Genomic DNA, 17,133 nt, shown 5'->3' on the forward strand with positions numbered 1-17,133 from the left:
AAACCCATGCTAGTCCACCCCCTGCTAAACAGACCACAGGCCTCTCGGGGGGCTGATGCCGCTTGGCCTCCATCCACTGCCTTGGGGAGGAGATCACTCAAGCCATGCCGGAGGCACAAAGAGGGGGGAGAAGGCGGCATTGGAGCACGTGGGGAATCAGGGCTCCCACGGAGAGATGCATTTCTGTGCCTTCCCTTAAGGATTTCTCCTTCATCCTGTGGCAAGGGTTCCACAGGCTCAATCCACCCAACTGGAGAAATCTCCCCATCACACCTGGGGATGCCTAGGAGCACCAGCCTCAGGCAGGGCTCCCCAAAGAGAGGAGTTTCCATGCCCAGAGATGCTCCCGGGGTCGTGGGTCTGGGTCACTCACCGCCTTCAGCTTTCCATAGATTTGGAGAAGTCCCCTTTCGCTCAGGTAGCGGATGTTCTGGCTGGGGTGGACTAGCCACGCTACCAGGAGCGTCCAAGTCTTCTCCAAGGCGGCGAAGTCTTTGTCTTTCAGGAGCAGCTAAAAGAGGGAAAGGAGGAAAACATCCATCAGCCCCTGGGGCCAGACCCTCCTCTCAGGGAAGCCCACGCCGAGGAACTCGCTGCTCACCTCCACAAAGAAGGCCACCTCTGCGAGGGAATGCTGTTCTGGATCTTTGTCCAGGCTGAAGAGGGAAGCCAGGTATGCCTTCAGCCTGGCCACTGTGGAGGATGGTGTCTGTAGGAGAGCCCTGCAACACACCAAAGGACCCTGCTGAGTCCTGGGCGGAAGGCCCGGAAAGAGCAGACCTGACCCAAACCACCCCAGCCCCCAGGCCTCCTGAGAAATCTCCTCTTCACTCCTACTTACCTCACCAAGAGGGCCACACCCTGGAGGCAGCTCTGCGGAGAGCACAGGGATTCCCAGCAGGTCTTCTCTGGGGTCACCTGTGCCACCCTCTCCAGCAGGGTCCGGACAATCTGCGAGGTCTCCCTGCAGAGAAGAGAAGAGGAGGTGGCTGTCCCCAAAGTGTGTGTCTCCTTGCGGGGTGGCGTAGTGTCAGGGGTGGAGGGACTGTCTTGGACCATGGGAGGGAGACCACAGGGGTGAAGTGACTTTCCCCACAGCTGGTTTTTTAACACTGCAGACGCATTTTAAGGCTCTCTGCAGATCCAAGAGGGCTGCAAATTCTGGGGTCTCCTCTGTGTAGCTGAGGGAGGGGACCACCGTGCCAGAGTCACCCCAACAGGCCAGAAATGCTCCTCACCCATCAGAGTGGGACATGGGACAAATGGCCCTAGCCTGTCCTCCCAGAGTGCTGGAAGGAGGACTTGCTGGCCTCGCTTTCCCCAGCGCCATGACTTACTCAGGAGGCAGGTCTTGGCTCTCCCGGTTCCCCACTCCCTCGGTGGTGTTCTGCAGGCCGGTGAGGATCTTGTTCACCAGGCCCACCAGGAGTTCGGGGAACCTCTCCTCCACCTCACTGGCATACTCCACGCACCGGATGACGTCCCCGATCTTCTTTGTTGCTCTCCCCTGAGGAGAAGGGGAGGGCCGGGCCTCAGCACACAGTCCGAGGGACAGTTATGGGTCAGGAGAATCCCCGGGGCCAGGCCAGTGCCATGGGTGTCTGCACGCACATCTGGGCCTGGAGGGTGCTGCCTCTGGCTCAGGGAGCATGAGGTCCACTGCAAGGGAAAGACATCCCCAAGGCGGAAGGGCAAGTCCCCGCCTCCCGTGTAAACAGTGGCTGCCATCCAAGCCGCCATGCTGCGTAGTGCAGGAAAGGAAGGGCGGAGGGGTGGAGGGAAGTCACCCTTGGTTTCCGCCCCTTACCTCTCCCAGATGGACCGAGGAGAACCAGTCTGGGGCCAGCTGTCCTCTTCCTTCTTCGCCGCCGCCGATGTTCCTGAGAAAGGAGAGGAGAGAGAAAAGCTGCTCAAAGGTCTGTCCTGTTGGAGATGGCAGCCAGCTGGAGAAGAACACGAGCACCCAAAGAGATGCTGAGCAAGGATCTCGCCTCCCTTGGGAGGTGGCTGGCAGGGGAACTTCACCAGGCCAGAGATCTCCCAAGTCCAGCCTTTCGTGCCCCACTGAGAAGCCCTGGGAAGTGTTCAGAGAGGGCATCGAGACAGGAGCCCTCCCCTGCTCCTTCTCCCGAAAACACCCCGTCATGCCAACAGCATGGGGGTCTCGGAGCTCCCTCTGCTAACAGCCAGCAATAGACTTGCTGGTGTCTGTCTCGCACCTTCTGCCAATCGGCTTCCTTGGTTGAACTCCCCCTCCAGAGTCCTCAGAGGGCAAGGAGGAGGAAACATCCCTCTGTGGGGCTCAGACATGGGGGAGCTGCCCCTGTCCCCTGCAGCCTTCTGCTGGCTACGCTAAAAGCCCCCCCCCCCCGCTCCCTACTGGCTCCTAAGGCCCTTCAGCTGAGAGGAGGGTACCTACCTGGCCGAACCGGGGGCCGGTGGAGAGTCCCACACCTCGTCCTCGATGCTGCTCACCTCATACATGGTGTCGTCCTCGTCCGTAGAGGAGCACTGGGGAGGAGAAAGAAGAGAAATGGGATTGTTCCAGGGCTTGCATTGACCTTGCGAGGCTTCTGAGAGGAGGAACTAAGCCCAAGGGACTTAGCGTTGAGTCCAGGCAGCACCCTGTTCTTGCTGAGTAGGGCTTGACCACACTTTCCAGAGGAGCAGGTAGTTTGGGGTCATCCATCGTGCTGTAAGGGGCACTGAGGGTTCCAATGAACGGATGACCCTCTAAAACAGGGCTGCACAACTTCGGCCCTCCAGACATGGTTGGACTACAACTCCCATCATCCCCAGCCACAGTGGCCCATAGTCGGGGATTATGGGAGTTGTAGGCCAACATCTGCAGGAGTCCCAAGGTTGTGCAGCCATGCTCTAAAACCAGACGTGCCTCTTAGAACAAAGGCATTTGGCATCTCAGCCCAGTAGAGCCTTCCACCGCATTTCCAACCCCTTCCCAGTGCCTCAACGGGAGCCCTGCATTTTCTTCCCACCCCACTCATCCAAATCCCTCCCACCCTGCGGCATCTAGAACTGGAACTGTTCCAGGTTCTGTCTCCTATCGGGGAACAGGGGACACACACACACACACAACCCAGAGCCCATCCACCTGAAAAAATGGATGAGCATTCCTGACCTCTGCCGAGGACGAGTCTTCCACCACTTCAGTGTTCAGCAGCCTCTTGATTAGCCACTTCTTTGGCTTCGGGACTCTGAGAGAAGAAAGGAGAGACGGGGCATAAGAACATCCATGCATGCCAAGAGCCCTGTGGGTCAGGTGAAAGACACGTGTAGCCCAACAGTGGACAGCCAGATGCCTATTTAGTTGGTTGTGAACCACTTGAGACCTGGTTATATGTGGCATCAAAATGTGTTTATTCACACACAAACACACACCCCCTGCAGATTCTGAAGTTCCTTGGCTATCATGGGTAATAGTCTTCAATTGGCTTCTCCTCCATGAACGTGTCTAATCATTTGCTGGACCTAGTGGCCATTAGCCCATCCTGGGGTTGTGAATTCCATAGCTTTCAATGTGTGGTGTGTGGGGCGAGAGGGAGAAAATGCATTTTCTGGGCTCTGTGCTGCACCCAATGCTAGTCTACTCCTTGTGTTGAGCTCCTGTCCTCGTGCAGTGAGGGGGGTTAGGGAAATACCCCTCCAAGGTGCTCAGGCCTTTCAGAAACGCTCATCTCACCCTGCAGGCTTCTTTTGGCTAAACTGAGACGCTCAGGGGCGTAGCTGGGGGAGAGGGGGCCCGTGTTCATCCCTCTCTCTGGCGGCCCCCCGGAGTGAGGGAGATAATGAAGGAAATAGGGAGGGATGGAGCTGGAGGGCCCTTGGGAGCTGGGGGCCCGTGTTCTTTGGACCCTTTCGCTCAATTATAGCGACGCCCCACCCCAGGCTCCCAGGGAAGGTGATCTGCCTCTATGATCCCAGGAGCTGCCCTTCAGCTGAGAAAGGTACCTGGGGGAACTGGTGTCACCGTCCCCTTCCGACCCCTCGTCCTCCACGCTGGCTTGCGGAGTCTCAGCCCCCGGGAAGGAAGAACTCTGTGAAGGAGAGAGGAGGGAGAAATGGCTGCTCTGGCCCTCGCGTTGAGCTTTCCAGGCTTCAGCAGGGAAAAGGCCAGCCGGGCACCTCCCAGCGGTCATCGCCAGGTGAGCTGGATACAGGAAGTGGGCCGGAAGTGGACCTTTGATGTCCCAGAAGAGCTACAGGGGAGGCCAATTCTGCACCACAGCATGGCCATTTCGGAGGTTTAAGCAAACTCTTGTCAGAAGGTGGCCACCCACCCTGCAGCTTCTCAAACTGGAGCCATTCCACATTCTCTCTACTCCTGGGCAACACGGGGGACCCACAAGCCCAACCCTCAGTCCTTCCAAGGGAGGGACTGGATGTTGATGCTTTCTGACCTCTCCAAGGGATGGCTCTTCGTCAGCAGCAGCGTTGTGCAGCCTCCTCTGTACGGTGCTTGGCCTCTGGACGCTAAGAAAAGAAAGAAAGAAGACACGTGAGATCAGAAGAGCAGTGCTTAGAAAGAGCTCTGCTTGATGAGAAGAATGAGACATGCAGCCCAGCACCCTGTTTCCAGGAGTGGACAGCCAGATGCCTGCAGGAAGCCCACAGGCTGGGCATGGAGACCCCTGTCCCCTTGTGGAAAGAGGAGGAGACAAACAACTCTCCAAGATGCTCAGAGCTTCTGCCCACCCCCGGCTTCTTGCTAAACTAACCACCTCCCCCAGCCCCAGGATGGGCTCTTAAGGAAAGTCTTCTGCTTCCATGAGCTCTGGATCTGCCCCTCCAGCTAGTACCTCTGGGAACTGATGAAACTCTCCACGTCCAGCTCCTGATCCCTTGGGTTGACCTCTGGGATCTCGGCCTCTTCGATGTCGGCACCCTGCAAATGAGAGAAAAAGGAGAGCAATGCGTGAAGTTGTGCTCACTCTGATCTCCCTAGGGCCTTGGGGTTTAGGTTTTCTCCCTTCATTTTCTTTGAATTCATGTTTATTTCTTTAGATTATTTTGATTTTTAAATTAAAAAGTCTTATTAAAAAAAATAAACAATGTGCTCTAACATTAACTGTTATTGGGAGTGCCAGGGCACAGCCACCACATGCTTGTGGCCATTTTCTTTCATGCTATGCCCAACAATGAACCTCCACTGTGATATGAGTTTTGCTGTGGTCAACAAATTGGCCACCACCCTTCAAAATAGCCGCCACCCTTCAAAATGGACATTGGAATCAGTTGGCTGCACTCTGGAGCTCTGGTCCGAAGACAGCATGTCAGGTAGGTCTCCGAGATCTCTTTCTTTACCCAAAGAAAAGCAGTCCTTAACAGAAAGGTCAGTGCATAGGAGCTCTAGAATTAAATGCTAATTTCTTGTTGTCATTTCTTGCCATTTTTTTCTGCATTCCTTTCATGGGGAATGGAAACAAATGCGAATGGGACCCCCTGGTATTTATAGTTTGGGAGATGCAATCTCCCCTCACTCCTCAACCATCCCATCCACAAAAGTGACAGGAATGGTGTCCTTACCTCACAAGACCATGCGGTGGCAATGGTCTGCAGGAACCACCCATCGTCCTCAACCGTGAAGACACTGCAGGAAGAAATAAAATGGCATGAGTACCTCGGAAAAGCCTTGCTGGGTCAGACCAAAGATGCCTCTAGCCCAGCACTCTGCCTCCAATAGGGGACAGCCGAATGCCTCCAGGAAGCTGTCCCCTGTGACCTTCAAGCTAGTGGACATCACCACCACATCTTCTAGGACTGAATTCTTCTACAAAATGTATGAAGACATCATTTCTGTAGGTCCTGCACCTCTTGCCAGTCAGCTGCACTGGATCCATCCCAGATCCAGGCCGGCTGTGGGACAGAAAATCTTCCCTACACAACATTTCAAGAAGAAACTCTACCTCCTCTGGGAACTGCTGGCAACCGCTTCATCCAGGATCCCGTTCCCACTCTTGACATGCTGGATCCTGGAGCCGTCCGAGAATGACTTCTGTGAAGGAGAGAGGAGAGAGGAATGGGTGCTCTGACGCCCACTTGATCTTTCCAGGGCGTCTGGGAGCCAAACGTCACACCTCCTTCAAAGGGACCTTAACAGATGCGCTTAAAGCAGAAAGTGGCTCCTTTGCACCTCAAAACGGTGCTGGGGATGCTCCCCCACAGAACTGGGCCCCTGCAGTTGCGTTGCTGACTAAAAGAGACACTTCCTGTTCTCATATTGCTTTTCTTGATGATGCATCTAAGCTACTATTTAGAGTCTTGCAATATATATCTATAGCTATCTCATTGAAACTTGATTTTTTAAAATTTTTGTCTTCATATTTTCTTTTCATTCAGCTGATTTATATATGTGTGTGTGTGTGCGTGTGTGTGTTTATTTTAGTCTATTTTTGCACTCATTGGTTTTGGTTTCTCTTTCCCCACCACAAAGAGAGTGCATCCTTCCTGAAGTACCGGGTCTGAATGGAAGCTCCAGCGCGTGGGACCTTCCTTAAAAAACAAGGCCCTGCCCTGCCAGAATGTCATGGGTGGCAGAATGGAGGGCAATGCCTTTGGGGAAGAGATGGCTGCCCCTTCGGTCTCCGATAGAGATCGACCGGCCTTGAGTGGGAGCCCAGGTACACCACAAGAAGCCAGTCCTAAAACCAATGTCAGCGAATGGGACCTACAAACTGGACACACTTTCATGGCCATTTATTTCATGGGTGCCATTGTGTCAGAGCGAATGGAAACACATAGGAATGGTATCCGTTTCCATTCATTCAAAAAATAAATGCTCAGAGAGGAACCAAACCCCAAAAGCTACTGAAGCCCAGACATCAGCCTCCCCCCCCCACCCCCCATTCCTGGGGAGTTGGGTGAGATCCTAGGTATTAGACCATTTGGAGTCACAGGATCCCGGATGAGAGTCAGGCCTCTTGCTGTAAGGGACACTATGGTTTCACATTCAGGGGAGGTGCTTTTAGATCAGAGAAGCCTAGCTAGGTTTGTCTCTTTGCTGGGAAGAGCTACTGGCCGTCTGATGCAGCCTCGTCTTTTGAGGGCCCTTCTGATGCTCAACTACATGCTAAGCCAAGCCGGAAAGGGGGTGATGTGGAGCCGAGCAGGGGCAGAGGGGAAGGAGTGCCCAATCTGCCCCAAGGAAGACTTCCCCACTCTAGTTCCCCTCCAGACTGCTCCCTTTCTGGACATGTTTTGTGCTTGGTAGTCCAGAAGAAAATCAGTCTGGAACCCTGCGGGGAGGGAGTGATTTGGGGCAGGAGAGCGGAATGAAGAAGCGAGGGGTGGAAGGCAGGTAGAGACACCCCTCTTCCCACTCAGCACTTCCCATCCCCCAATTTCCCATGCTACTTCCTCCATAGGGAGGGGCGTCCACCTTGGCATGAGTGACTTGTAGTTGAGCCCCGATGGTCACTCATCCCACCCACCCAATTCACGGCTACTACCACTGCAAATTTCGAAGCCTATGGCTTTGCAAGACAAGTTCTCAAAACGTTCCTCCCACCTGCTCAGACTGGGTCTCCCGCACTCCCTCTAGACTCGCTTCAAATGGGGTCTCTCCCACCCCCTCCCAGCCCTGCCATGTACGGACTGGATTTCCATCCCTTACCAGTGACCATTTGCTGGTTTCGGTCACGGAGCGCTGTTCGTTAATCTCCTGTGGCTGGAAGTCACTGAGAGGAGAAAAAAGACAAAAGACACAAGGGAGTGAGTGTGTCGAAGGAACCCCGAGTACCCCGTTTCCAACAACGGACAGCCGGATGCCTCGTGGCAGGGCGTGGAGGCAAGAACCCTCCCCCTCCCTGCAACATTCATGGACTTTGTTTAGTTTAATCTAACTGATATATCGCCAGGGGCGTAACTACTATTAGGCAAGGGGAGGCGGTTGCCTGGGGGCCCCAGAGACTCCTCGCATGACTCCCCATTGCCCCCTGCCCAGCCCCAGGTCCCCTCGGCCACTTGCCCTGCTTGCCCGCCTCTCTCCTGCTTGTCCTCCTGGCCGGCAATCGAGGCACCAGACCAGCTGCCTGCCAAGAGCTGCTTTTCTCCCGGGCGCCTCTCAGCTGACCGGCGGGTGGGCGAGGCTTGCAGGGAGGCCTCCGTGTAGGCCCCAGTGAAGCCTGAACTGGAGTAGACATGGAGGGAGGCCCCAAGCAAGCAAGCAAGGAGGCAGGCAGGCAGGCAGGCAGGCAGGGTGGCCCCCAGAGCTCTCTGCAGCAGACCCTCCGCCCAGCCCAGCATTTGCCAGGTAGAACCTGAACTCCTTTTTGTGGTCACCGCCCCCCCCCCGCCCATATATAGGGATCTGCTTGCCATAGGGCTTTGATATTGGGGGGGGGAGAGACTGAGAAGTCTCTGAATATTTAATTTAAAACAGCTTGGAAATTTTGCTGGCTTAAAAAAAAAGCCCTATAAGTGGCTTGTTTCATGGCAGAAAATTTTAAAAACTTCTGGAACAAACAATATTATATTTATTCATTCATTCATTCATTCAAAGAGCTAAAGTGTGCGCCCATGTCTCTGCGCCCATGTCTTTCTTGGGCATTCTGGGCATGCGCAGAGTGCATGCTCAGAGCGCCCGAGAAAGATACGGCCGCAGGGACACGGGTGGCCATGTTGTCTCCCTGGTCAAAAGAAGAAGAAGCGGGGAAGGAGAAAAAGTGGGAGCCGGGGTGGGCAGAGGCGGCAGCGGCGAGGGAGAGCAAGCGGGAACCGGGATAACAGAGAACAAGCAGGAACCGGGGAGGGCAGAGGCGGCAGCGGCGAGGGAGAGCAAGCGGGAACCGGGATAACAGAGAACAAGCGGGAGCCGGGGAGGGCAGAGGCGGCAGCGGCGAGGGAGAGCAAGCGGGAACCGGGATAACAGAGAACAAGTGGGAGCCGGGGAGGGCAGAGGCGGTAGCGGCGAGGGAGAGCAAGCGGGAACCGGGATAACAGAGAACAAGCGGGAACCGGGGAGAACTCTTTGCGGCGGCGGCAGCGGAACTCTCCACCTAGCCGCCCACAGCGACGGCGGCACTGTAGGCCCGGCCACCCAGCCGCCCGCGGCCTCGGTGGCACTCTCGAAAAGAGAAAGAAAACCGCAAGGAGGGAGAGGGAGATAGAAGAAAGGAAGGAAAAGAAAGAGAGAAAGAGGGAGAGAAAAGGAAGGAATGAGAGAGAGAGAGAGAGAGAGAGAGAGAGAGAGAGAGAGAGAGAGGAAGGAAGGAAAGGAGGGCGAGAGAGAGGGAGAAGGAAAAAAGGAAACCAAAAATAAGAAAAAAGGTTCTAGTGCCCATTATTTTAACGGGCTAAAAAATACTAGTTCATTCATAAATGCACTGATGCTCAAGTTGTTTTACAACCCAGAAAGTCTGAGTGAGAACTGTGAAGCATGTGTGGTGCATTTATTTTATTTTATTTTATTTTATTTTATTTTATTTTATTTTGTGTGTGTGTGAACTGCTCCCCAAGAACTCGCAGGGACTTCAGGGTCAATCTGGCCAACATGGGAATGCAGCACCTCCATTCCAGAGGAGATGTCTGTTAAAGGGCTTTAAAAGCCTCCTGTGAAAAACCTCCTGCAATCAAACATTACCGAATTTGTTCAAAATTCTGAGAAAACATACATAGGCTCACCCTGCATGGTTGAAAGTCTCCTTTGCTAATCTGCAGCGAGGGTCCCATTTTAATAATTAGTGTTTCTAGAGTGTTCTGGGCATTAAATGTAGCACAAATATATAGTTCTCAATGTTTATCACTATATATTGTGAAGTGTTTGTGTGTGTGCATTCAGTGAAATGTATTTCCAGGCAGCATACTTATTTTGAAATATCAGACTTAAATCCTTGGGGGCCTGGGGTGTGCGGAGGCCCTGGACTTTGAGGGGGGCCCTATTTTAAAATCTGGTCTCTGGGCCCACTCCAACCTTGCTGCACCCCTGTATGTCGCCTAGTGTGAAAACCTCTAAAACGTCTCAGCTCCCCTGGTTGGGGCTTGGAGAGTGGCTGCTGGTCAGAGTAGACCACCATGAAGCGAGTAGAGCAATGGTCTGACTCAGCACCACCTGTTCCGAGGGGCTGCCACGACCTCCTCCTCTGCCCCCCAGAGGGGCTTCCACTGCTCCCCACCCCAACTGCTCCCTTTCCCCTGCTGCCACTCAAGGAGGCACCAGGGGATCCAGCCCTGAAGAAGCAGCCAGCCACACCCTGGCTCCAGTCTCCCGCTCTGGGTGGCTGCAGGGCTCACCTGGAATCCAGGCACTGAGAAATGGTGGGCCAGGCACACCAGCCCATGGGGCCTCTCAGCCCCCCAGTCCTGGCAGAGCAGGCTAGGGGACCCTTCCCCATTGGAAACCCTAGAGAGCTCCATGTGCATGAGAGCCCTGCCTCGCCTCCTGTGCCTGAACCCCTGGAGCCTCCCCCAAAGCCCAGGTAGTTCAGACTGATGGGCTTTGGAGATCCCTTGGCCTGCCCTTGCTGTCATTCCTTTCTGTCTGGTGCTTCTTGTGAACAGGGACCTCTTTGGGGGGGGGGCAGCTTATGAAACCCTGGCCGGGGCCATGTTTCTTGAAAGGGTCCCAAGTGGTCTTCAAATCCATGGTGCCACCAATCAAGACTGGGCCCGGATAACCCAGGAGGAGCAGGAGAACGTACCTGAGTGGAGCCACAGGAGTAGCCCCATCAAGGCTGCCCACGCCGCGGAGTAAGGGGCCTCCTTCTCCCTTGTCCTGTCCAGGAGAGAGGAGAGCAGGAGTGAGGATGGGCTGGGCCAGTCTGTTCAGACACACCGGGGTCAGCCCAAAGGGACCAGGAGGGACTCACTTCCAAGATTTCTCACCATGACCCAAACCGCTTTGAGAACTTTGGTGGTCGCCCCCCCCCCCATTGACCCTGTTTGAGGCAGGGTGGTGAGCCCTCCCGCTGATCCCCTTGCCAGAGGAGGCCACGTTCAGCACTCCCTGGTGGCCCCAAATGGACAACCTTTGGCATGAGCAGCAGGAGAGACCGCAACGCCCTCCTGTCACCAGTCCGGTCCAGAGGCTCCCAGGGCAGCAGCGGAACCTCCATCCCCATCAGGATCGTCGGAACCCCAGCGCCATGGCAACCAGGTCAAGATACCCAGCCCTGGGATACAGCTCAGCAACGGCCACTTTTTGAATCTAAGCAAGGACTTCTGCGGCTACGCATATTTCTAGACCACTCTCCAACCAAAAGACTCCAAGCGGATGACAGGCACAGAGAAAGGAACCGAGAACACCTGAATGAGATGATGTCCTGTCCCCAAAGGGCTCTCAGTCCAAAAAGAAACCTCAAGCCGATGGCAGCAACACCACGGGAGGGATGCTGTGCTGGGGCTGGAGAGGGCCAGTTGCTCCCCCCCTGCTCAATAGGAGAGTCTCACCACTTGGGAAGGTGCCCCCTCTCTAACTCATCCTGCTCCTGTGACTTCTGAAGGGGGAAGCTGCCTGCCGGGAGCTCGGAGAGGCCAGGAGTCCTTCCCCTGCTCTGTACAGGTGGCTCCATTCTGTGCTTCCTCGCGGGAAGATAGAGGTCCTGGAGGAGGGAGGGGGCTGAGGGAGCTCTGAGCCATCCATGGGGGGCTTGTGCTCCATGAAGACCCAGTGAAGGTGCCCTGGGCCAGTTCATTCATGCCCACATGGGTCAGCCCAAAGGGGCCAAGAGGGACTTCCTAAATGTCTCCACCTTGACCCAGATCTGACCCCTGGGGGTCACCTGCCACCACATGAACCTATTTGGGGCCGGGCGGTGGACACTCACTCTGGACTCCTTGCCCGAGGCCATGCTCTGCGCTCCCTCGCGGCCAAAATGGGACGGAAATTTGCCATGAGCAGCAGGAGAGGCCAGAAAGTCCTCCTGCCAACGGTCGAGTCCAGACAGTTTGAAGGCAGCAGCGGAACCTCCAGCCCCATGGCGACCGGTAAACACTCCCGGCCGAGGACCCACCCCCCCAGCAACTGCCATATTTGGATCTAAACAAGGATGGCGGAACTCCCAGGCCCAGTGGTGGGCACGAGGCACCAACATCTGCAGGGTTGCCAACTCTCTACCTGGTCCTGCTCCTGTGACATCAGCAGACGCCTGACATTCAGTGCTTAAGCTAGTGAATCCGTTTCCCATCCCTTTCGGCTAGGAATGGCTTCACCTGCTCAAACTGGTCAAGCTTTTGCTCCGAGCAGAGGAGCCAGGCTACATCAAGAGGGGGCAATTCCCATCCTCCACATAAGTGCCACTTGGCACATCTTGCCGTTTCTACCTCCCCTCCATCCCCCTCCACAACGTTTCATTTCTTTTATATCCTAGTTTTAGCTTAACAATATCAAAGAGGCTTACAAACAATGAAACTCGTATTTTCTCATTCTAAGCTACCGAGGAAGAGGCCTTCCAAAACAAGGAGGTAATCATCACCATCGATCCAAAGAGGGAGGGAGGGAGAAGGCCTCTCTGCAGGGGTGTTGCTGGAGACTTAAAGTGTTCCCGAGCCTGACCCCTTTGGAGCATCCAATGCAGGCATACCCGGCAGCTCCCAAGAATGACCAATGTTTTTTTAAAGCCACCTAATGGCCCAGCAAGGAAGCAACCTGCCTAGAGAGCAGGAGGCTGTTGGTTTGAATCCCTGCTGGTGTGTTTCCAGACAATGAGAAACCCCTATATTGGGCAGCAGCTCAGAGAGGTCAGGAGCTCCTTCTCCAGCTCTCTGCAGGTGGCTCCACTCTGTGCTTCCTTGCTGGAAGAGGTCCTGGAGGAGGAGGGGGGGCTGACCCATCGATGAGGGGCCGGTGCTCCATGAAGACCCTGTGAAGATGGGCTGGGCCAATCCCTTCCTGCCCACCATGGTCAGCCCAAAGGGGCCAGGACAGTGTCGCTTCCTAAATGTCTCCACCTTGACCCAAATCCGACACCTGGGGGTCACCTGCCACCACATGAACCTATTTGGGGCCGGGCGGTGGACACTCACTCTGGACTCCTTGCCCGAGGCCATCTTCTGCGCTCCCTTGCGGTCAAAATGGGACGGAAATTTGCCGTGAGCAGCAGGAGAGGCCAGAAAGTCCTCCTGCCAACGGTCGAGTCCAGACAGTTTGAAGGCAGCAGCGGAACCTCCAGCCCCATGGCAACCGGTAAACACTCCTGGCCGGGGACGACCCCCCCCCCAGCAACTGCCATATTTGGATCTAAACAAGGATGGCGGAACTCCCAGGCCCAGTGGTGGGCACGAGGCACCCACAGGCAGGGTTGCCAACTCTCTACCTGGTCCTGCTCCTGTGACTTCAGCAGACGCCTGACATGCAGAGCTTAAGCTAGTGAAGCAGTTTCCCATCTCTTTTGGCTGGGAATGGCTTCACCTGCTCAAACTGGTCAAGCTTTTGCTCCGAGCAGAGGAGCCAGGCTACATCAAGAGGGGGCAATTCCCATCCTCCACATAAGTGCCACTTGGCAGCACTGGCCCTTTCTATCCTCCCTCCATCTCCCACCCCACCCCCAGTGCAGAATTCTCAGGGCCTAGTGGTGGGCATGGGGCACAAGCACCCAGGGTTGCCAACTCTCTAACCAATCCTGCTCTTGTTCCTTTAGAAGATACCTGGTTACAGAAATTAAATTGCCAAAGCTTTTCCCATGTCTGCATTTCCATGACAGCAAAAGCTTCAGCTAGGGATGTGCGGTTCGGTCCGGATCCGGACCGGTTCGTCCCGAACCGGTCCGGATCCGGTGGCTCGATCCCGGACCAAATCGGGCCCTTCTGGGACCTAGCCGGACCGAATTCAAGCCGCTTCGGTACCGAACCGGCTCGGGTTTCCCGAACCGGTCCGGGAGTGCCATTGAGTCTCTGGAGTGTCTCTTGAAACTTTAAAGTGTGTCCTCCATTTTGTGTCTCCTTCCCGAAACTTTTGCTCCTCCTTGCATCCATTTTGTGATGCTATTTCCAGGCATTGTATTGGCTGCGCTATTGATCCTTGATTGGCCAGAATGAGTCCTTTGGTCTGGTAGGCTGCTTGGCTGTTGCACTGTTGAGAGCTGGCACCCTGTTGGCCGTGGGGGGGGGGGGGTGCAAAGGTGGGGGCTCCCAAAGGAGGGAATTTCAAACCTATATAAACCCAAGCCTCTTCTCTGGAAACTTCTCTTGGCTGCAGTTGTGGGATCATCTGTGAGACCTTGCTTGCTCTTTTGCTGCTGGTGTCTGCTGTGAGTCCCTGACTGTGTGTCACATTAGTGTGTGTCTGTCTCTCTGCTCTCTCTGTGTGTTGTTGTGTGCCACCTTGTCCATCTGCCCTCTGTCTGTCTCTGTCCAAACCTCTTTAATACTTTCCCCTCAACTTTTTCCAACTTTCCCTGTTGTGTTTTCTGTTCTCTTCACCCTTTCTCTCTCAACCCTTCTCCCAAAGTTTTGGCTTGCCCTCCCCCCCCCCCCATCTTCTGCATTGCTTTCCTGTTTTTGTGCCTTGCCTGACTTTTGTTCCACTTTTTGAGTTTCATTCAATTATTGCTTCTGTGTAAATTTATATATTTGCTGATTTTGGTTTTTAATTAATAACTTCTGCTATTGTTATTGCTGGCTGCCTGTCTGAGTTGTGTTCCTGAGGATTTAGGTTATATTATTGCTGCAATTGGATTCCTTGTGTTCTGATTTTGATTGTTAATTTGTTCCCCTCTGGCCCTGCTCCTAGCTTCCCCCCTCCCTCCCTCCCTCCCTCCCTCCCACCCAGATAAGATTGTTTCCCTCCTGTGCTGCTGCCTGTTGAGTCTTGCATTCTTTGGATTTCTTTGTGGAATTAGGTTCTGGTTTTGGTTTTGCTCCCTGTGTGTGTCCCACCCACTCCCCCAGTCCCTCCCCCTGGTAGTTGTTACCCCCCCCCCCCCGCCCTGAGACTTTCTGGCCGGCCTTTGGTTTCCTTTTTTTTTACTTTGTGTATAAATTCTTTTGATTCAAATTTGATTGTTCCCCTGTGTGGCCCTCTGCTCCCAGCTTCCCCCTCCCTCCCCTCCAGAAACCCACTCCCCCCACTGCCACCTCCTCCTCCTCCACTCCTGCCCTGCCTGCCCCCTCCCACCCAGACTGAGTGTTGTTCCCCATCCTCCCAGGTGCTGCTGCTGCCTGTTGAGTCCTGTCTTAGTTACTTTGGTTTTTTGTGTGAAATCAATTAGCTTCTTTTGGTTCTGGTTTTGCTGTGTGTGTGTGTGTGTGTGTGTGTGTCCCATTCCTCCCTGCTGGTTGTTGTTGGTTCCTCCCCCCCCCCAGACTTTCTGCCCATTGGTCACAGGTTTTTGTTTGTTTTGACTTTTTTTGTTTTGACTTTTTTTAAATATTGTTTGGTTTGCTTTGATTGATTCATTGATTGTTCCCCTCTCTGTGTGGCCCTCTGCTCTGCTCCCAGCTTCCCCCCCCCTCCCCTCCAGAAACCCACTCCCCCCACTGCCACCTCCTCCTCCTCCACTCCTGCCCTGCCTGCCCCCTTCCACCCAGATTCATCCCCCTTTACGCATACTAATCCCCCAAAAAAACACACCCTGCCCTCTGGTCTCTCCCCCTCTTGCCCCCCAACTCCCTGCTACATAACCAGGGAGTTATGTAGCAGGGAGACCCAGACCCCCTGAAACAGACCCAGACCCCCTGAAACAGACCCCCTGAAACAGACCCCCTGAAACAGACCCCCTGAAACAGACCCCCTGAAACAGACCCAGACCCCCTGAAACACACTCCACCTCCCAAACACCCTCTGGTCTCTCCCCCTCTTGCCCCCCTGACTCCCCGCTACATAACCCAGACCCCCTGAAACACACTCCACCTCCCAAACACCCTCTGGTCTCTCCCCCTCTTTTCCCCCTGACTCCCCGCTACATACCCATGACCCCCTGAAACACACTCCACCTCCCAAACACCCTCTGTTGGTCTCTCCCCCTCTTGCCCCCCTGACTCCCCGCTACATACCCCAGACCCCCTGAAACACACTCCACCTCCCAAACACCCTCTGTTGGTCTCTCCCCCTCTTGCCCCCCTGACTCCCCGCTACATACCCCAGACCCCCTGAAACACACTCCACCTCCCAAACACCCTCTGGTCTCTCCCCCTCTTTCCCCCCTGACTCCCCGCTACATACCCCAGACCCCCTGAAACACACTCCACCTCCCAAACACCCTCTGGTCTCTCCCCCTCTTTCCCCCCTGACTCCCCGCTACATACCCCAGACCCCCTGAAACACACTCCACCTCCCAAACACCCTCTGTTGGTCTCTCCCCCTCTTGCCCCCCTGACTCCCCGCTACATACCCCAGACCCCCTGAAACACACTCCACCTCCCAAACACCCTCTGTTGGTCTCTCCCCCTCTTTCCCCCCTGACTCCCCGCTACATACCCCAGACCCCCTGAAACACACTCCACCTCCCAAACACCCTCTGTTGGTCTCTCCCCCTCTTTCCCCCCTGACTCCCCGCTACATACCCCAGACCCCCTGAAACACACTCCACCTCCCAAACACCCTCTGTTGGTCTCTCCCCCTCTTGCCCCCCTGACTCCCCGCTACATACCCCAGACCCCCTGAAACACACTCCACCTCCCAAACACCCTCTGTTGGTCTCTCCCCCTCTTGGGACCGTCACTGCTGCTGCTGCTGTTCTCCTCCCACACCCGAATCCCCCTCCCTGCTGCTACATTACAGCTCCTCCTCTCTTCTTCCTCTCTCTCTCTCTTTCTCTCTCCTCATCCCTTCACTTCTTCTTCCTCCCACAGCTGCAGCCACACAGTATCCTACCTCCGACCTCACCTGGAGGTCCCCGCCATCGGTTTTTTTTTCTTTTGAAAGTTGTTTTATTTCATTTGTCTCTGCTTGGGGGTGAGTTGAGCAACAACACATAAATAGTGTTGTCTCCTCACTTCTGCCCCTCCATCGTTGAACTACCCCGGTTGCCTGTGCCTCGTGCGGCCGCCCTGTTGTGTCCCAGCCCAGGGGGTTGGCTGGCGGCGGCGCATCCGTGACCAGCAGTGAGCGGCAGGAGAAGGACCGGAAGAAGAGGGGTTAGTGCGTGTGCAATTGTGCACCTTTTGTTGCCCCCTTTCTCTCCCTAGCTGGCGGTTTTAAATAGGGACACCCCTATCTTGAAATGCATTTGGGTGTGGGGA

At 55.0% G+C, this 17,133-nt stretch overlaps 1 long non-coding RNA gene across 1 annotated transcript; it reads right to left on the reverse strand.

The window, feature by feature from the left end:
• Positions 1-604: 604 nt before the first annotated feature.
• On the reverse strand, positions 605-1,503 carry LOC128349704 (uncharacterized). Its single transcript, XR_008318927.1, has 3 exons — positions 1,338-1,503; positions 842-964; positions 605-722 (listed from the first exon to the last, which is right to left on the reverse strand). It is a non-coding gene; the product is annotated as an uncharacterized LOC128349704 (long non-coding RNA).
• Between the last annotated feature and the right edge of the window lie 15,630 nt (positions 1,504-17,133).

Source organism: Hemicordylus capensis, chromosome 3 (assembly GCF_027244095.1).
Source record: "Hemicordylus capensis ecotype Gifberg chromosome 3, rHemCap1.1.pri, whole genome shotgun sequence".
Lineage (NCBI taxonomy): Eukaryota > Metazoa > Chordata > Lepidosauria > Squamata > Cordylidae > Hemicordylus > Hemicordylus capensis.